The sequence below is a fragment of the Protopterus annectens genome, chromosome 11.part0 (assembly GCF_019279795.1).
Source record: "Protopterus annectens isolate FY-2018-M chromosome 11.part0, PAN1.0, whole genome shotgun sequence".
Classification (NCBI taxonomy): domain Eukaryota; kingdom Metazoa; phylum Chordata; order Ceratodontiformes; family Protopteridae; genus Protopterus; species Protopterus annectens.
Window position 1 is genome coordinate 1,241,371,412 of NC_056745.1, and position 22,320 is coordinate 1,241,393,731.

Below are 22,320 nucleotides of genomic sequence, written 5' to 3' on the forward strand. Positions count from 1 at the left end.
AATAAATCGGAAATGAAGGGGTGCCACTTGGGAATCATGGCACCCCTATTTTGGACCCCAAAACTCGGTAAAAACCGAGTAATTCGGGACAGTTGAGAGGTATGTTTACAATCACTGCCATCATCATGTTTACCTCTGTTTACAGAAAACTGAAGAAAAAAATATGGCAAGTCTTCTTCCATGCTGGCCTGCACCCCCCCCCCCATTATCTAACAGTGTAGTACCTCGCAGAATGCGCAGTAGCAAACCCCGCCCCTGACCGCCCATAACTTCCACAACTCTAAAAAAGCACATTGCTATGTCAATAAATATAAATAATAATAATAAAATAATAAAGCACATATACTTTCACAAAGCGCGTATGTTGTGATACTCGCTAGATGGGAGTAGGGGAACGTTTATGTCTACTGATGTTTGTTTTTATTTCTTTATCTCGAAGCGACCAGTTTACTAAGTATTTCATCCATTTCCACAGCCCGAGGTGTATGTCATAGTATGTACAGAACTTTTAAAAGTTTACATTCACTGAAAAATGTCTTACTTATCTTGGGATTCACAATGTGTAAAACCTTTACACGCTGTTGCGTCTACAGGGAGGGACACTCTGTTTTAGTTTTTTTGTGTGGACACGGTAGTTGGCAGTATTATCTTAGCTCAAAGTAACGCATTATTGGGCAGCTCTCTCCAAGGTTGTTGACATGGTTGATAATCATTACTAGGTCACTTAAAAGCCATTATGTTACACACAAATAAAGCACATATACTTTCACAAAGCGGTTATGTTTAACACCTGTTTAACAGACAACTATAGTAGCTGAAACTTTACAAAGCAGTTATGTTACAGACAAATGTAATACATGTAATGCATTTTAACTCCCCATTTAACACCTATAATCCTGATAATGTGATGATTTAACACATGCTGTTTAACACCTAACATTCAAACATATCACCTATTCAGCCAACAAGTGCAATAATCGTCCTCTTTGTGCTTCGGTATCTATAAATTCCCTGAAATCCATATATAACAACCTTTGCCTTTACCTTGCAACAGGATGGATGACAAATACCTTACCTGCATTACCTCCTCGCCCACATCCGTGATTACATTCCTGCAGTCAGTAGGAATAGTGCCAAAGGACAAACGCTGCCATCTCTGTGGGTCTTGGTCATCTCTGGTTCGGCATTGCGCTTCATTCTCCTGGAGATGCACAGCCAGGAAATGTAGAAGCAGAGCAGGAATGCTCTGTGGCACCTTTTTTAATAAGAGCAGACGACTGCCTCTGGATACCCTGCTTAAAGTCATCTACTGGTGGTCGCGGAAACTACCAATCTGCAGGCTTGCACAACACTTAACTGTATCGATGATCACGCTGGTAGACTGGTATCAGTTTCTCCACGATGTCTGCAGCTGGACACTTCTGCAAGATCCCATGCAACTCGGTGGCCCAGGTCTTCAAGTGCAGATAGATGAATGCCTCCTTGTCAAGGCTAAATACAATCATGGTCGAGTGTTAGGCAAAATGGACCATTGGGTCTTTGGAATCTACGACTGTACTAAGAAGTGTGGCTACCTGACATTCATAGAGAGAAAGGATGCAGCTACCTTACTCCCGATTATTAGGAAACGTGTTAGCAGGCTCGGTGATAGTTTTGGATGAATGGGCTGCATACAGGGGTATTTCCGAGCTGTTTATTTCTGATGCGGAAGCATTCTTTGTCCAACAGTTGCATGCAGGTGTTATAAGCATTTTTTTATTGTATGGATCAGAAGCGTTACATGAGTAGTAACATGCCGGTGTTATACGGAGCATTTTTTTCGCGTCTTTGTGCAACAGTTGCATGCCGGTGTGTTATATAAATGTTTTTGACCGAGATAACAGTAGCGGTCATGTCAGCGTGTTACAGTCTTCAGTCTTGTCAGACGCAAACTGTCAAGTCAAGCTGTCAATCAAACATGTCAATCATCTATGCCACGCCCCAAGCTGCGCAGTACCGCCCGCGAGGTACTACACTGTTAGATAACCCATAGAGCACTTGTCACCAGTTTTCGGAATCTATCTGTGTGATAAATTTATGTTTTATTTTGTGTGCGTGTGTTGGGGGGGGTGGGTTATCTAACAGTCTGAAGAAGACTGGGATCTACAGTTGAAAGCGCTTAACCAGTATTATTACTCTGTGTTCGTGTGGCAATAAATTATTTTCTTCATCCTTGTGTACGAGCTGTTTATCCAGCGTTCAGCATATCCAGGTTTTGGTTACAGAGTTGGTGTTCATTTCACATTATTTTGAGTTAGCTAATAAGTTGTTATCTATTAGGTGTTTTAACAGTTGCATATGAATGCATTTCTCCATGATTTTTGCCAGAGGAGGTAGTATGGCAATTGGTCTGTAATTGGATAGTTCCCTAGAATTTCCACCATTATGAAGGGGGATAATGTGTGCAATCTTCCAAATGGAAGGAATTGCACCCTCAGAGATAGTTCTGCTAATCAGAATGGAAACTGGGTAGGCTATGGCATTTGCTGCTTTTTGTAGATATTCTGCAGGAAGGAGATCTGCAGCAGTGGTGGTAGGTTTGAGTTTTTGCAAAAGGGTACGGATAAGAGATGTAGGGATGGGTTTGAGATGAAACGGGGGAGGTAAGGTAGTATTAGAGGGTGATAGAGGTGAGCTGTCGGGAGATAGTTGATTGGCAAGAGACTGAATGGTCTCAGTGAAGAAGGTATTAAAGGTCCTTGCAATTTGCTTTGGATTGTCCTGGTAAGTACCTACAGGGGGGAGTGACAGTACGGCCTGGGTGTAAGAGTGTATTTATACCTGCCCAAAATTTTTGGGGTTTACTTTACTGGGTATTTTGGAGTTGAATGTAGTACTTTCTTTTATCTGACAGTATTGCTTTTTGGTGTCATTTCTTATCTGTCTAAACTTTATGTGATCTTCTTGGTTTTTAGTAGTACGCCATTTGGTCCAGATTTTATTTCTGAGTAGCATTTTTTGTTTTGTCTCTTTTGAGAGCCAAGGGGCAGATTTGTTCCTAGTTTTAATGGTCCTTTTTGGAGCATGGAGGTCAAGAATATTTAGAAATTTACTATTAAAGTAGATTACTGCTTCCTCTAGGATTAGACTTTTGAGAGGTGACCAGTTGCATGCTTTAAGTTCATTTTGGAAAATATCAGGGTTAAAATTTTTATTACTCCTAATTGTTCTATAGGTAATTGGATTTGGGATATCAGTCTTGAATCTGATTATGAAGGTGAGTGCATGGTCGCTTATATCCTCAGGGAGAGTCCCTACTTTATAACTTTGGTGATGTCTATTTATTAGTATCCAATCTAGGGTGCTTTCATTGTTATTGTGTTTATTGGTCCTTGTGGGGGAACGTATAGTTTGAGTAAACCCATGTAGGTTAAGATGGGTAGAGGGCTGTTCAGTACAGCTTTTCCAATTAATATTAAAGTCTCTGAGTACTATTGTTTCTTGGGGATAATTGGCTGATAGCCAATTTAGGATATTTTCTAGGATATTAGAGTTATTCCCTGGGGGAAGGTAGACAGCAATAATATATATGGATTTATGGTTATTGAGTTGGAGTTTGGAGATAAGTATTTCTTAATTACTAGTTAGAGGGGGCTTAGAGTCAATAGAGGTTACTTGTAGTCCAGACTTGTATAGTATAGCTATTCCACCTCCCTTTTTAGCTATTCGGTCTAGTCTTAAGATGCTTTATCCTGGTGGAGTAAATTCGTTATCTTGTATAGATGGTTTGAGCCATGTATTTGGGCAACCTTATTATTTATGCTTCTTATGTTAAGATGGGCTATTAATAGTGAGTTGGGAGGTCTGATAAGGGATTGGGTAGTAGTGGGGGTTGCTATATGGGTCACTCTAGAATGTGTAGAGTTTGTGCCTGGATTGGGTTGGATATCTTCATCTATAACTGATTGGAGTTGATTGCCAAGTGTAAGTTGCAGGTGTTTACATATAAGGAACAGAGATTTTTTAGCTTTAGGCCTATAGTATTTGATGTGATTTAGTCTGTGATATTTTGCTGATAGGTAGGCTAATGTACTAGGTGTGTTTGATTGTGTTTGATTGTAAGCTATGGGTGTTGAGGAGGTTTGCTTTGTTGGGTAGTAAAGGTTTATGTGGTGGTGATGTTCATAGAATGTAAGTAGATAAAGTATAATAAGAATAGGTATGAAGGAGGATAGAAGTAGGAGTTTCCGTTGTGGATAGGTAGATAACAGTGACATAGTGGCAGGGTTGAAAATAAAGTAATGATAAGATAAGAAAGTTGGATAATGTAGGTGAATCTTGGGTGTGGAGGTTCTGGCACTTTAAGGGGTGGGATGCTATGATTGGTGGTTATTGAAGGGGGTGTGGTTTGTGTGATTAAATGTAGGAGCACTGGGGGTGGGTGGAAATTGGGGGCAGGGTAGGGGAGTGGGTGAGCCGCAGAGGCAACGGAGCGGGATAGAGCCAGTGAAGAAGAAGGATCCCAGGAACAATCAGTGAAATGCTGACTACTGAGGTAAGGTAAAGATGTGACTGGAGGAGAGTGAGTAGTTGTGAGAATAGAGGAGTTAGCAGGACTGGGATAGCAAAGAAAAGTACAAGCCAAATGTATGATAATATGTGTATCAGAACAATGAGATAGGTTTGTAGGGCAAATCCTTAGGAAAAGGATGCTATCCAGTGGAAAAGGATAGAATAGAAACAATAAACTTTTCTAGTGTACTTTCAGGTCTAGGAGTAGAGGAGGGGAACAGAACTCAGCAGCTTAGATAACTTGTAGGTAATGTGATGAGGTTTGGGAGAAAGGATTAAAATAGCGTGAGTGTGCTGGCTGACCTGGCTAGGGAGCAGTCTTCAGTTACATGGCATTATATAGTTCAAGTATAGTAATAACTACAGTCGTTATAACACATACTTTCTTGGTTCCTTGTGAGTTAGAGGCTCAGGGAGAGGATTGGCTCTATCCTTTAGTTCAGGTAGAGACCAATTGTCTTAGCATAAGGTTTAGATCTTGGCTTTCAGGCAGGACAGATTCTCATTCACTAGTTCAGGGCAAGCAGGGTGGAGTGTTTCTTGGTTCCTTGTGAGTTAGAGGCTTAGGGAGAGGATTGGCTCTATGCTTTAGTTCAGGTAGAGACCAATTGTCTTAGCATAAGGTTTAGATCTTGGCTTTCAGGCAGGACAGATTCTCGCTCACTAGTTCAGGGCAAGCAGGGTGGAGTGTTTCTTGGTTCCTTGTGAGTTAGAGGCTTAGGGAGAGGACTGGCTCTATCCTTTAGTTCAGGTAGAGACCAATTGTCTTAGCATAAGGTTTAGATTTTGGCTTTCAGGCAGGACAGATTCTCATTCACTAGTTCAGGGCAAGCAGGGTGGAGTGAGATAGTGACACATTTGCAGAGACCTGGTAACTTCTGATAACAATCTTCATTACAACACAGTTGTCAGCAATCTTTATATATTCCACTGTCAATGATGTTGAGTTTTTCAGGAATCCTTCTGTAGGTGTAGACGCGCTGCCACGGGCGCACAGCAATCGAGAATGGGCGAAGTTTAAAGATTGATAGTCTCAGTAAGCCATTTGGACAAAGTAACTTTTGAGACTGCCTGACCTTTTTTTGTTTCTGAATAAGCCACAAACAATTGATCTGACTTTCTGAACTCTCATCCTGTATAAATAAAAATGCAGTTGTCTATGTACATCCAAATGGTGAAGCTTATAGTCTGCCTTGTTGCTGTAATTAGGAAAGAACACAGGCAATTCTATAGATTGGTTTAAATTTGTTTCGGAACAGACTTTTGGTAAGAAGGAGGGATTTGTTCTGAGGGAAACTCTATCGTTGTGGAAGATCAAATAGGGAGGACAGATGGGTAAGGCCTGCAACTCTGAAACCCTCTTAGCTGAGGTAACTGCTGTCAGAAAGAGAGTTTTCCAGGATAAAAATTTTAAAGAACAAGAGGATGCTGGTTTGAAATGGGGAAGAATCAATGCTGATAATAGTAAATTTAGATCCCATGGTGGAGGAGGTTCTCTTACAGGAGGTCTTAACAGAAAAGTGCCTCTGAGGAAGGCCTTGCATAACTTGTGGGACATTACTTTGGATCCAAGTTCCCCCACATGATAATTGGATATAGCAGCTAGTTGAACTCGGATAGTGGCAGCCACTGCTCCTTTATTAAAAATTTCTGTCAGGAATTCCAAAATTGCAGGTATAGAGGCTGTAAAGGGATCTATGTATTTCTTGTCCACCCAACAAGAGAACCTCTTCCATTTGCTCGCATAAAGTTTTCTAGTTGTCTTTTTGTGTGAAGATACCAAAATGTGGTGTACTGCTGAGGATAATTCTGGAAGTCTGGCTAAGAGTGGAAGTGGAAAAACCAAGCTGTCAGCGTGAGGCTCTGAAGGGCAGGATGGAACTTTCCTGGCTGATGCGTCAGAAGATCTGGCACTGGGTCCAGGATCCATGGGTCCTCCTGAGGGTGGGGCCAAAGGAAAGGGAACCAGATCTGATGAGGCCAGTATGGAGCAATGATAATTAGCCTGTGACTCAACAATTTGGCTTTCTGAATAACTTTTGGAATCAAAGGAAACAGGGGAAAAGCATAAATAAGTCCCAGGGCCAATTGTGGGCAAGTGCATCCCTCGCTGACTCTTCCAAAGGGGAAATGAGGGCAAAGTAGTTGCTGCATTTGGCATTGAAGAGAGTGGCAAAACGGTCACAGCAAGACTGGCCCCATTTGTGAAAAATTTGATTTGCACCTTCCTGATTCAGGGACCACTCATGAGGCATGAGAATCGCTCTGCTTAGCCTGTCTGCTATGATGCTGGATTTCCCCGGGATGTGGGTTGCCATCAGAAAATGTTGAGAAGATATCGCCCATTGCCACATTCTCTGGGCCTCTCGACATAGGGGGAAGGATCTGGTTCCCCCCTGTTTGTTGATGTACCATACCACTGACATATTATCTGTCTGAATTGCAATAGTCCCTGTGGGAAGAGAGTTCTGAAATCCTTGCAATGCCAGAAGCACTGCCCTCATCTCTAGGACATTGATGTGCAAATGGTACTCATGGTCTTTCCAAACCCCTTGGACCATCTGTCCCAGATAATGCCCCCCTCACCCTATCTGGGATGCAACTGTGTTAACTGTAGCGACTGGTTGGGGGAGTACAAATGGTCTGAATCCACCAAAGCAGATCCCTCTTGCAAGAGTCTGTTATGAGGATCTCGTGAGACATGGGTAGCTCCTGTATGGACCATTGAGCAAAGAGTAGCCACTGTAATATTTGCATATGAAGTCATGCCAGGGGAAGTAGTGTTATTGTTGCTGCCATAGAGCCTAGGACTTTGAGGGCAAATCTTGCCTGTACTTTTTTCTTGTTGAGTAAGATAAGTACTTGACTGCGTAATGTTTGTATCCTTTCTTGGGATAGTTTTGCCAACATGTCATTTGTATTTAAATCTGCTGCTATGAAGGTAATACACTTTGATGGCAACAAGGTAGATTCTTCTGCATTTGTAGTAATGCCTAGTTGTGAGAAGAGATGGATGGTGTAGTCTCTTGCTTTGATATAAAATGTTTGACTGTTGAGCTAAGACATAGCTTCAGTATAATGAGTTATAATCCTGCAGCAATACAACTGTTTCCGCCCTTTGTCAGCTGATTTAATCAAAAGTTATATATTTTCTTTTGATTGTTGTAAAGCTGTTCTTTCATCCCTCATCAGATTTCAGCCATTTTATTAAATAACCGATTAGAAGTTTTAACCATAGGATGATAACTGAAATGGCAACTAAAGCTGCAGTAATGAACATTTACCAGACCAGCCTCAGCCTTTCCAGAAACTTCTCTATCCTTGAAATAGCACTTAAAATCCAGCTTTCTATAAAAACAGGATACTTCCCCCAATAGGATGGTGCAGTGGTGCAGTTATAGTGTTGTCGCCCCACAGTAAGAGGTTCTCTGGTTTGATTCTTGTCTGGGGTGCCTTCTGTGCAGAGTTTGCATGTCCTCCCTGTGTTCATCTGGGTACTCTGGTTTCCTTCCACATTACAAAGATATGTGTCTAGAGTGTTTCTCCCTGAACCTCTACTGAAAAATGGCTTTGTTCTAAGTTGGTCTTTCCTGGTAAACAAATGTTACATAAGATTTATTTCATAATTCTTAACAAGTATTTGTGGTTGGTAGATGGGGGGGGGGCTGTGCAGGCAATTCCACTCCAGCAATGGCAATATTTTTGTATATGGAAAAGGTATTGGAAATTCTGCAGTATCTGTTTATCTGGGATGCCCTTGAAACATATGTTATCAAAGCAGATTTTATTATGAAATGTCAGTTTTTATACCACCCCATGATGCATTTAGTAGTGAATTAACATTTATCTCACCCTTTTACCTTTTCAAGAAGCAAACATAAAGACTGACTCCATTTTCTCTCTGTCTTTTCTGTTGGCAGTAGAAATTCTGAATTTATAACCTAAATGGTCGTACATTTCTTAATGAATCCTCATGCAAGACCACCCTACTCAGTTTGTTATGGTTAGCAAAGGAATGCTTCAAATGGGTCTTTGAACTATATGAATATATAATGATTTTCCTTCAACATATAAGACACTTCTCAGAATTCTCAGTTTAAGCTTAATCTTCAGAAATCCATGATCTTTCCCCTTGAATAAAATATTTCTAGGTTTGTCTAGACAGTCTAAATACCTAGAGATTATGCTAATGGATGGATCCATATAAATTAATTTCAGTCTCAGCTGTCTGATAATGGATAATATGAGTTAGCTCCCTAAATAGAAATCATTCAAGCTGTCTTCCTTAGGCAGGATGAGTGTTCTAAAACTCTTGTTTTTCTACACTGCACCTTCCCCAGCTAGGCCTTTCCAACAATGTTCTAAAATTGTAAAAAATATTTATAAATATTTCTAAAATATTCATGCGACTCACATCCATCCTGCTGCAAACTGATGATTCCTACAAGAAAGGGAGGTCCAGGCATGAATAAATGCCAGTGGCTATTGCTTGCCAGCTGATTTAGGCTATGCTGTTTGTCTTTTCCATGAAATGACATGTTATTCACATGTCCAGACAGAGCTGTGGGTGACGGATGCAGAGAAATGTAAGACTTAGGAGGGTTTGAAGAGATAAACACTGGAAACTGTTAGAAGGGAACACAAGAAAAAAAGGGGTTGCTAGGATTATGTGGGAGATAATCTGCCATTCTAAACTAGTTCAGGAAAACTGTCAGTTTAATCACTGTCCCATAAGATTAATAATTTTCCCTTTCTGGCTAGTTATACTCAGAGAGGCATTACATATTTATGACTTTGACAAAGTACCTCAAAGAACACCAAAGAATCTTCGGTACTGGTAACATTTACTACTCAGAAGTATTTTCATCTCAGTTGGTCTCATCCCAGTAAAATATCATTCAGTCCTTCAAACATGGCTGTTTATTTAATTTTCAAACTACTGACATATCTAGACCCCATTTACTAGCAACAGTGTATTGCTACACAATGGGCCAACAACTTTCAGCCTTACAGGGAATCAAAAAACGGCTGGGAACAGGATAGGTTATAAACTAACTATACAAGCGAGGAATGAGATTTTATCTACACAGACAAATCATATGACTCATCCTGTGGCTGCCTTTATGGAATTTAAGCTTATACATAGAAGGCAGATTACCCTAACATCATCACAGAGATGCAATATCGTCTTCACACTATTTGAGGTTATGAGCCCCTCAGCATGCTATATTTACATGGCACATAGTACTGTCCACTGGCCAAAGACATCTGGTTGAAGCACAAACAGGCAGCCCCTTGAGCACTCTCAGTTAGGCAACATTGTCTTGCTATTATGCTCTTTGTGTTATATTATCTGAAGTTCAATAAAACAGAGAAACTCTAGTTTAAGGAATTAGTTCTTTACTTTGTGTCGATTATTTTCAAACAAATGAAGCATTATACAGGTAAGAGCACTAAGGATGCCTAGCAAGATGTCTAAAATTTAAAAAAAAAGAAAAAAGTTAATTATATCAAATAAAGCATGCATTAAAGACTATTATATACTTTAATGGTTACTGGAGCATTTTCTTACACTGCTAGACCAGTCCCATGCAGTTCATTGGGAATCAAGTTTTTTTAAAGCTCTCTTTTCTCACTTTCTCTATAGAGGTGGTGTTATACTCTCACTGAGTAATAGTATCCTCCTCATGTCTGAGGTTTAACATTAATGGGTGATATAGTAGATTAATCAAACTAGATTCTTTATATATGTATTACACTGTTACCCTGCAATATAATACAGGTTTACTGCCTTTTACTTTTCTTCTTTTGATTTATCTAACATATCTATTGTTAAACAATTTTGTTCATATTCTACACTGTATAACTTTTCTTTAAATAATATCATCTGTTAGTGTAAACTGTGCATGTAAAAGACCTACTTAGTAATTGTATAACTTCTAGTTGTAAATTGCTGTGTGTCATGGAGCATTTCTCCTTGGGTCTCCACTGAAAATGGGTCCCAAGCCCAGTTGGACTAACCCGGTTAACAAATGTCAATAAATATATATATATATATATATATATATATATATATATATATATATGTTGGACATTTATCTCTAGTTATCAGATTCAGATTAAACTGATATACATGTTAGGCAGGATTCACGAAGCCTCCATGTAAGAGTTATAACTCTTACACGGAGGCTGCAGTTAAACGGAGTGATGTCAGCATGCTCTGCATATTCATGAGAGCATGCTGAATCACACCTAAGGCTAACACGGTCCATGGAAGACAGTAGGGGGCATGTCCATAGGCCGAGCCCTGCAAGCGGACATGCCCCCAGAAGAGTAAAAGTGCCCAAAGTAAACACCCACGACAGAGTCCATGGAAATGTGAATAAACAGAACACAACACATGCCCCCACAGACTATGAACAGAAAATATATAAATTAACACGTTATATATTTTTTTTAAATTGTAAAGATGTTTGCCCGTGAGTGCGCTGCTTATGTTGGTGTGCCCGTAGCGCAGCTACAGTTAGCAGTCAGTGGGAAAGCATATAAGAACTAAATATGCAAAGTAAGCCAAAAAGCAATAGCGTAGCGTTAGAGATGTCAGCTGAAGAGCAGGCATTCATGGTTCGAGCCGCCACAACACCAACTTTTATTTTTAGAAAAATAAGCACGAAACAAGTCCCTGACAAACATGTACACATATAAAATCACATTTTATGTAAAATGTAATGAACTAGTCCATTTATTTTGAAGAAATGTGAGGTAACAAAACAATAAAAAAATGCCAGATGTGCCTATAGCTGAGCTACAGTTTAACAAGGTGAGTGCATCTGCCCGTAGGTGAGCAGTGGTTTAACAGGTGCAAAATGAGTGCCCGTAGGTGAGCAGTGGTTTCACATGCTGAAACTGTGTGGTCCTAGCTGAGCTGAGCGTACTATGCATGCTGACAGCCAAATGAGGCGTAAGCCAGCGCAACCCATTTGCTGAGCTGCACAAGCAACAAGCTAACCAACGGGCAATGTTGAGCAAGCTGTAACAAAACTGCCTTTACACAGACACACCCCCTAGCCTGTCTAGACAGTCATAAAATATAAAAAGCAGTGGCCAGGTTTGAACCCAGGATACCATGCACCATAGTCAAGGTACTGAACCACTAAGCTACGACAGCTGTACTCAGAAATGCAGTAATAGCAAATAAATAGGAATGAATAGAAAGTGGAGCATGACAAAGCAGGTTTTGTGAAGTGGATACAATTCCAAAATGGCCAATCACAGATAAGTGCGGGAAAAACGGCATATATAAGCCCCATAGGCGGGAATACACAGCATAAACTATTGTAGAACTGACTTGCAGCCAGAATGTCAGGTGTAGGTGAGGGTAGTTGCTTTCGAGCACAGAGGTGGGGCGTTGAGGAGTCCAGATACATGGTCTGGCTCCTAGTCCACAATCATGAGGCCCAACTCATGCAGGGCCAGGTCCTGTGGGGAGCATATAGGGCTGAGGCGTGGGACCGGTTGGCTCATGATCTTACCAGTGCCACAGGGATTCCAAGGACTGGTGAGCAGGTCTGTCACCACCATGTGGACCTGAAGAGATGCAAGCAGGACCAATTGAACCTTTGGATCCAGGAGGCCCGGCAAATGCCCAACGCCCCACTACTGAGTAAGTTACATTTAATTATGTATGCAAGAAATTAAATTAGCTGGTATTATGGAGATGTGTATTCCAATATTACTTCATTTATATTATAGCTTCAGGTGTCCGTTCTGTGAACCGCAGAGCCTATGGCGATAGGCTGGTGTGGTTGCACCACCAGGCAGGTCAGTAATCCACTCCCAGTAACTGTAAAGAAATATAAAAGTATGACAGTTAGCAAAAGAGTGCAGTGTAGTCACTAAGTAATAAAATGTGCAAGTAACAGTGTAAAAGTGTTTGCAAGTATTGCTTGATTACAAAAGTGTGTTGCAGTCCGAAATCCAAACAGAAAAATGAAAATGTCTTAAATAAAGTCTGAAATAAAGATGCAAGATATACCACCCCTGTATGCGTCTTGTTTGTCTTGTCTGTTGACCTACCAAACCTACCTCCCCAGCTATACCGACTTCCTTCACCTGACATACCACTCTCACCTGAAAAAAAAAAAAGGGCACTCTGTACCCACAAAAAAAATACGCCCCATACATAGCTGCCCATTCTGCACATATGTCTACCAGACATGGAAACTATCAATTACAATTGGCTGTACAACAAGTATTATTGTTGTCCTTACACCTCTCTCAGGGGTGGAAGGTATCAAATGTCACACCAAATTACAAACATATGCACAGCTGTTGCTGATGAAGAAATGGGCAGCTATGGGCCTTACCTACATCCCTCCTGCAAAACCCAAGCTTGTTTCCCTACTGTCTTACCCTCTTTGTGACCCCTTTTTCATCACTTTCCTGTCTCCCCATTTTCATTTCTTTCAATAGAAAATAGCGCAGGTGTGCGCAAGAGTAGGCACGTTTAAGCGGTTGTAAGCGGGTGTGCGCATGCATGAGCTCCGCAAACCAGCGCTAACCCGGTTACAACTGCTTAAAAGTGCCTTAGTCACTCTGACAGGTCCTGTAGTCAGTTCAAAAGCAAAATAAAATCCCACTGTCAGTCCCGAACCCAGGACCTTGGAAACACTAGTCTGCATGACTTACCACTAAGCCATGACTGTTATACAAGAACATTGTGCTAAAATAAATATATCATGTAATAGTAGGAATGAATGTAAAGGGAATATAGGATGTGTAGTACACAAAGCATGTCATTTAGAATTACTGTCAAAACTAGTGGATTTACATAATAGTAGTGTGTGAACAGAAACAGCCATGCTAGTTGGTAGCTAGTAGGTAATAATGTCACTGTAGCACCTTGCAAGCCACACACATACTCACAGCAGGATAATCACTGCCCATACCCCACAACCTCTTACAGGAACACATCCGGACCAAGTAATAAAATATGTGGAGCAAAGGCCCAAAACCAGGGACACATTACAAATAATGTTACAACAAACGCAGACAGTTCAGAGAGTAACAGGGTCTGCATTTTGTGGGATGTTTGAAAGGGTATGAAGTCTGAAACTTGAATGTTTGTCACTATATTCTGACTTGAGCCCAGAGTGATTTGCCAGAAAAAGCTGTGCTTGAGATATTGACCAAAATATGAGGCGGAAATGTGGACAACCTGCAAATATTTGTACACATGAGAGGTCTGACACCACCATATTTGAATAGTTAAGAGCCTAGACATAGCAACAGTGAATGACTTACAGGGAAGCCCCACAGACTCCATGTGAAATGTACAAACAGTAGGCAGAAAGGTGTAACAACACATGCAATGGTAACTATGGAGTCCTGAAAGTATTCACCACTTGCATGGCAGAATAAGTGTAGTAATACATATGCTCATGCTAACCCACAGTCACAACTGCATCATACCAGACAATTTAATGGGTGTACCCCACTGATATGTACCATTCCATGAGGAAGATAACATGAACCTGAGAGTCTCTGGGGCCTGCTCAGCAGCATACTCAAATACCCTAATAGATGTCAAGGCCCACACCATGGCCAGAACACACTGCATGCTGTAACACCCTAGCAGATATAGCAAGCATTCCAAGGTGTGAATGTACATAGAAAATAGGAAAGCCACAGCAGCACACTACAGTCAGGACACCTAGCAGGCATACAATAGTGACTGTAAAGGGCAAATATTGAAGCCTTAGCAACAAAGTGCAAGCAAAAGTGAAAGGAAAGCACACACACACACACACACACACACACACACACACACACACACACACACACGCACACATTAACAGTAGTAGTAGTTGTAGGTGTCAGTGTACATACACAGTTAGTACAGGAAAATGGAGAAATGAATGGAGGAATGTTAATCTACAACACAGCTGGAAATATGAGAGAGATACCAACCTTTACACTCACAGAACATTGTCCACAGCATACCAGCATGGCCCCTGCCCTTAAAATCTGAAAGGGCTACCCCTATCTCACATACCTTTTTATAGCACTGTTCTGAAATCATGGTGAGAACTGCAATCAGTACACAACTGGCTGCATGCAATTAGCAAATGCTGGCTAACAATTGGTGCAGAGGCCATCACATGGACATATGCAGATACCTACAAAAGTATGCTGTACTCCCAGTCCACACATGCAATACTTTCATTGCACCCTGAGGAGGACGTGAGAGACAGACAGACAGAGTGAGAGAGAGAGAGACAGAGACAGAGAATATTGAAATTAAGCAGACACAAACAAAACTGTTCAGCAACAGCCACCTGAAAGCTGACAACTGGCAAGTGGAGCAGCAGGACAGAAAACCAGACGGCAACACAAGCAACTGCGACAAACACAGGTAATGTAAAGTAATACTATAAAGGTCTACATACTGTGAACCCTCCATATGTGTCATTGGTCTGTCTCCATATGTATATGAAGATGCGTAAAGGGCAGGGGACGTACAACAACTATCAGTGAAGGCTGTACATACATCTGTATGTGAGAGCATCTATGTGCACATATCAATGTAGGTTGTAGTGCAATGTACAAAGTAGGTTTCACAGTTATGTATGTCTAGCAGTATGTTAGTGTGTGTATACGGTATGGTAGACAAACATGTTGATATACCTGTCTATCATATGGATACGTATGTATGTCAAAATATGTATGTATATGTGTATATATATATATATATATATATATATATATATATATATATATATATATATGCATATATGTATACATACATAGAGAGGGATGTAGGAATACATAGACGGATGTAGATAGAATATGTACAAACATATATATGTAATGCACACATACAGATATAGATATATGTAGATACATGTACATAGACAGACTGATCTGACTATCTACAGGTATGACTGTATATGACGACTTCAACACCCCCTGTCCCACCCCCTCTGTCACTCTCACCCCCTCTGTGCCCCCCTCCATATCTATAGCAATATATGTACATCAATATATATATGTGTATATGTATACAGACATATATATATGTATACAGACATATATATATGTATACAGACATATATATATGTATACAGACATATATATATGTATACAGACATATATACATATAGATATATCTATATACATATATATATATATATATATATATATATATATATATATATATATAGAGAGAGAGAGAGAGAGAGATGTATATATATTCTGAGTGAGGCACATGTGTACAGATGTATTGCAACAGGTGCCTGGTGACAAAGGCATGGAGTGAACACTAGTCTCAAAACCGGAGTACCATACCCCATTTCAAATCACCTACACCAGTAACCACCAGATATGTGATTGGCTGCCCACCACTGCATGTGTCAGGGGTGAACAGGGTCATAAATGTGTACAATAGTGCCCCAATGATATTCACAGTGGCACACTATTCCTGGAATACCTGCACATGGTATGTGTCAGCAGACATGGTGTGTCAGCTATGGACATGTAGGTCGGTGTACCCCTCCACACCACATAATGGATGCCATGGTATGGACCTCACATGACAGCTACAGATATGGAGAAGGACACAGTGACATGTACAACACTGTGACAATGCACTCAAACCCATTACCAATGCACAGTGACTGACAACACCACAGAGTACACACATACTACCCACATAGAGGTTACCACTCCCGGATTTACATACGTAAGTCACACCCATGACAGATGTCCAACAACCATAGTAACAACTCACACCATCCACAACCTAAATGACTGCTGTGTGTCGTCCATGCCACTGCAATAGAGAACACATGTGTAGGAAAAAGTTCCTACCCACAGATAAGACATACCCTGCAATAAACCACACAGTGGTAAGAAGCAAGACTCCCCAAGAGTACATGTCACACATTACCCTGCTGAATGTTAGTCAGATAGGTAATATGCCATATGAGTCACCCTGTGTAACTGTGTGACAGCAGCAGGTACCATCACACCACATGTGCACAATGGTCAGGGTAGCAGAACAGTATGCTGCTGTAGTCCCAGGGGCAATAGCATATTGTATAGTATTGTATTGTAATGTAATGTATTGTGTTGTATTGTATTGGTATGTTGAGGTGCCTCCTTCGTGGAGTGGAACCACTGCTGCTGTGCACCAGTGTACAGGTACATATGCTGTAGTCAGGCTAGTGTTACATAGCACTTCTATATGTGTGTTTAGCTCCTGTCAGAGTTTATGTAGCATGCAACTGGGGATACCATCAGGTCCCAGTCATGTTGTGTATTCTGCTTTCATGAGGGCAGCTCTCACCTGGACATCTGTGATGACAGGGAGGTTACAGTCAGCTGGGATAACTATGTCTTATTTTGGGGGAGAGGACGGGGTGACACCTGCACTGAACCTGTCTGCCACAATGTTGTCAATATCTGTGGTTTCAGTGAAATATTTGTTGTTGTGTACTAACTATGGGCATAGAGGATGGATTCTGACCAGGTTGCTAACATAACTGAAGAAGGCCTTCTGGTTATCTATATTGTCCCTCTTGATTTCCCTCTCAAAGTTGCCCATGGATGTTTGTATGATGGAAAGTAGACCCTTACTAGTGCTGCTCAGACATGCCTTCCCTTTATGGAGTTATACTCTGTCTTGCAGTGGCTTCCATCTTTTGTAATACAATCTGTCTATGGCTGGGGTCCACCAGACAGGATGCTGTCCCTTTGTGGAGAGTGTCTTGGTCATATATGAGATTGCATACATGCATTCTCGGAAATGTCTGTAGAAAGCATTTGTGTAGGGGTCAGCATTGTTGGTTGTATCTGCCACTGGCCCAGTGGGCTGAAAGGATACCATGTCACTGTTACAAAGTGTAAAGTTTGCATCTGCAATGTTATTCACTATAGTCATTTGTGCTGGTGGTGGAGGTGGGATATGTATATCCAGGGCAATTAGTGTGTGGTCAGCTCACAGTAGTTGATGATGTAGGCCATACAATACCTAGATACAAATCCCCAGAGTGAGGAGGTGCTCTGGACCTGAATCAGTGTTCTGACTGCTGGGGTTTGGTAGTATGTTGTATGGAGTGTGCCAGGTACTCTTGCACAGTTGCTGGCTGAGCACTGATACCTGGCCATTTACATGTGTATCCACCAATAGACAGACAGATGCTATATATGTGAGATATGTTGTATCATAACAGTCGAGTAGCATGTGTAGTATGTGTGCCAAATTCTGCTGACATATATTGCTGATATCAGGTTATTTTCTTTTTCAGGTACATGGCTCACCCATGGAATCCCGCTTACTCCACAGCTGAGGATGAGGAGATACACCAGAGCCTGGTGCGGGATTATGCAATATTCTTTTCTCGCACCAGCCAGAATCAGCAGGAGAGGGCTGCACTGTGGCAAGACCTGGTCCGTCGGGTAAATGACATAGGCACGCATAATAGGATATATGAGCAGGTATGACATCACTGCAGTGATTTAATCAGAAATGTCCGTCAGCGTGCGTCGGATATCCACAGGCAACAGGTCGCCACAGGTGGTGGGGTGGCTACACATCCCCCACTCACCAGACTGGAGGGACTACTCATGAGTGTAGTGGCTCCAGTCCGCCAGCAACAACAACAGCAGCAGACATGCATTATGATGGAGGCTGGAGCTACGCAGCAGCAAGAGAGTGAGTGTGCAGGTAATATGCCATATGTATAGTTGACTGTTGTGTACACTGGTAGTTAATGCATGTGTGAGGTGTGTCCTTGGTTTGTAGCTGTCACCAATGTATTTAATGTGCAAGTGTGATATCCTCAATATTAGCAGCTGACCTGTGAAAGGTGACTGTTGTACTAATGACCTGTATCATACTCGGTAACAATGGCACAGTTTTGCCCACTGACATTAGTTTCTTCACGTCTGCAGGTCCCTCTGGTGTAACAGCAATGCAGCCTATCCATGCTGGTGAGTGTGTATTACCAATACCTGTAATAGTCTTGATAGTAATAGTAATATTAGGCTCACTTAGTAGTGCTCTTTGTATGCATGTAGGTGTGTCTGTGTCTGTGTGTTGATATCAGGCATACTGAGTAGTGTACAATTGTGTGCAACTGTGTGCATGTGTACTTGTGCATGTGTGCATGTGTGCACCTGTGCATGTGTGCATGTGTGCATGTGTGCATGTGCACATGTGTGCATGTGCGCATGTGTGCACCTGTGCATGTGTGCACCTGTGCATGTGTGCACGTGTGCATGTGCGCATGTGTGCATGTGTGCACCTGTGCATGTGTGCATCTGTGCATGTGTGCATCTGTGCATGTGTGCATGTGTGCACCTGTGCATGTGTGCATGTGTGCATTTGTAAATGTGTGCATGTGTGCATGTCTGGACCTGTGCATGTGTGGATGTGTGCATCAATGGTAATGTGTAGACATTGTAAACTGTGTTTCCTGTTTCCCTCCCACAGGTTCTGGTGCTGCTCTGGTTTCATGTAGCAGGGAACCTGAATCAGGTGCCATGGGTACTGATAATGATGACATCTGTGTAATGGCACGGGAAGGTATGCCAGGGTCTGCCATTGGTCAGCTGATTGACAGTACACAGCTGTCGACCCCATCAATGCACACAGTTATCCTGCCAATACACCCTTTGTCACCAATGTCCCTAGGTAATGGACAGCATACAGTGGGATTAACCAGGGTAATGTGGTATCTGTGGCACATGCCTCCCCACACAGCAGCCATGGGCATGGCCCAGAGATGGTACCACACAGACAGATGTCCAGGGGTTCTCAAGGGAGCATCCGTGGGCGTACTGCCCCTGTCAGACATGCCCACAGAGGTCTTACAACCTCAGCTATGTTTCGGGCTGTCATGCAGGCACAGTCACGTATGGAACGGTACACCAGACAGGGTCTGAGGGAGCTGACAGCATGTCGCACAGCCATGACTGACAGTATGCGTGACATTGCGGCTGCCATCCATAATTTCACCAATGTCATAGACAGACGTTGTGGGGACATATTAGACCGGTTCCACAACTACATGCCCATGAGCCAGGGCGATAGTGGACGGTTGAGGTGTCGACGTGGGCGTATGCCAGCAACAGCAGCAGCTTGCAATTGTCGCAGACGACAACAGGGCCACGGCCACCCCCATAGTGCCAGCAGCATCCCCAGCAATGCTGGGTCTGTGCTGTCATCAGACTGCCCCAGGAGACCACATGCACGTGGCTCTGGCCAGGCCCAACAGGGATCTGTGTCCAGTCAACGAACACCTGCTTCTGATGACAGTACCCAGTCTGGGTTGGTACCGGATACAGTCCGTAGCACCCCTGCAAGGCACAGGTACCATGTCCGTGGCCAGAGACACTGATCTGTATGACCTGGCAGGTACAGTCTGTGGCTGTCCACAAACACCAGTATGTGGCAGCCATGAGGTGGAACTGTGTGCATCCATACACACATGCAAATTGACAACACCTAGGGCTACCGCATACATGCACACACTGCATTAACATTGCCCCACCTTGTACTGCTGTCCCTCACCAACACACATACACATACATGTCAATCGGTGGTATCGGTGGCTGACTCAGGCATACCAAGTTCACACCCTGTGCATATGATGAAACTGTGCCACCTCCTGCAATCTGTAACATCAGTGCAGGTACAGGTTAACATGTTGCTGATGCACAGGGTGACTACATAGACATGTAGTAATAGTATCATGTTGTTAACAGTACTGTGTGCTGAATTAATTGTGGGTATATCACAGCATGCCTGATGCAGTAAGTGTGTGATTGTCATGTACTGTTGTCTACACCCATGGTAAGTACCATAGTGTATCATCTGCACATGTTGGCATACTGGTGGTAAGGATGTCAACAGAAGGCTACATACATAGGTAGCACAGGGGATAAGGTAATGAATGTATTAATACTCAATGATGGACATGTAAACTGCAAGTGGCATGTTGCCCACACTGGACTCTGCAATGCGGATGTTTGAGGATGTTGATATGTGTGCAGTACTACACGACTGGTACAGGACACACAGGAGCACCCTAGCACTGCAAGCTCACATCTCATACCATGCTAGACAGCCCCAACACACAAAACTAACTGTCACAGGAGGGAGAGTCCCCATACATGTCAGGGATACTGTGGTGGCAGGCCAGGTAGCACACATCCTACTACATATGGAACCACTGAGTGAAGGCTCAGTGTCTGTTATTTGACATGTGTATTACTGCAGGTATGAGCACATAGGTTTCCATCCAGTTATTGTACATCCTGACAGTACATGGTCTGTACACTTGTGTGCACTGAGACTGGACCCTAGCCATCTGACCTGTGTATTTCCATGTACATGTGCATAGTGCCTGCATATTTGCAGTTTTACCTACTGGAAGTGGTACAGCTTGTTTGTTGTACAATGGACTACATGCAGCCCTGCTTACTGTAGCTTTTTTTGCATGCATGTTTGCTTGCAATTACCCTGGAATACTGATCCCACCTGCAATGCATAGTTACAGAGCTTCTGTGGACTCCTAGTGACATCTGCATAGCTTACTATATGTATGTCCATGTCTCACTTGACAGAATGTCACTGTTTGTCCTGTTCACATGTACGTTGCCTGTGACACATTGCATATGACTTACCTGGCATTTGTCCACGTGAGCAGTCATGCATGCTACTGCTAACTAATCACAGGCACTACACCCTCACATATTCATCTTCTGTTGAACCACCTGCTTCGCTAGGGACAGCTTGCACCTGTCACCCCTGGGCTTTCAGATATTGGTAAAGGCTCTTGCTACCCCTATAGTGCCTATGTTAGGCAAGGCTCAAATGACAAACCCACCGTCATAGGTATCACAAGGGATAAGAAACTAAGAGTAATGCCACCTAACGCCAGAAGTCTACACCTCAAGATGCATGCACCCGAAACTCTCCTTGGCATGGAGAACATCGATATCTGTGCAGTAACAGATGCCTGGTTCAGGGCTACCGAGAGCACCCCAGCACTACCAGGTTATACCTCATACCATGCTTTTCAGCCCCAAAACTTGGAAGAACCACAAATGGAGGGGGAGTATTGATATTCATCAAAGATACCCACACCTCCAGGTTGGTGGCAAAGCACCAAGCATCAGAGACTATCCATGTGCAACTAACAATGGGTGAAACTGCCTTCCAGGTTATAGCCTGCTACAGACCACCCTCCCAAACCCAAGAACTGCACTCGGCTGTACAGTGAACAGTGGAAATATGAAGGTCTCTCCAAACACCATTATATTGGGTGACGTCAACTACCCAAACATGGACTGGGAGCATGACTCTAGCTCCAACACCCTAGGCCAAAGATTCCTAGAATATATGAGCTCAAATGCTATGGAACAACTTGTTACCACTCCCACAAGAAGGTGAAACATACTGGACCTGATCATCACCAACATGGGGATTCTATGCTCCAGACCAGTAGTGTATCCCTCAATGGAAAGATCGGACCATGAACTAATCTCACTGGATATTCACATCCCGACCCCACCCCCTGCCCAGAACACCACAGTGAACAACTTCTCTAAAGGAAATTCACACTCCTCAAAACTGAGGTGGAAACCTTCAAAGCCCCCGGGCCTGTGGAAACTACAGACCAGACTGCAGATTCCTCTATAAACGCATTCTATGGACACCTTCAGGAATGCATGGGTCATGTGATCCCGAATAAAACCAAGACC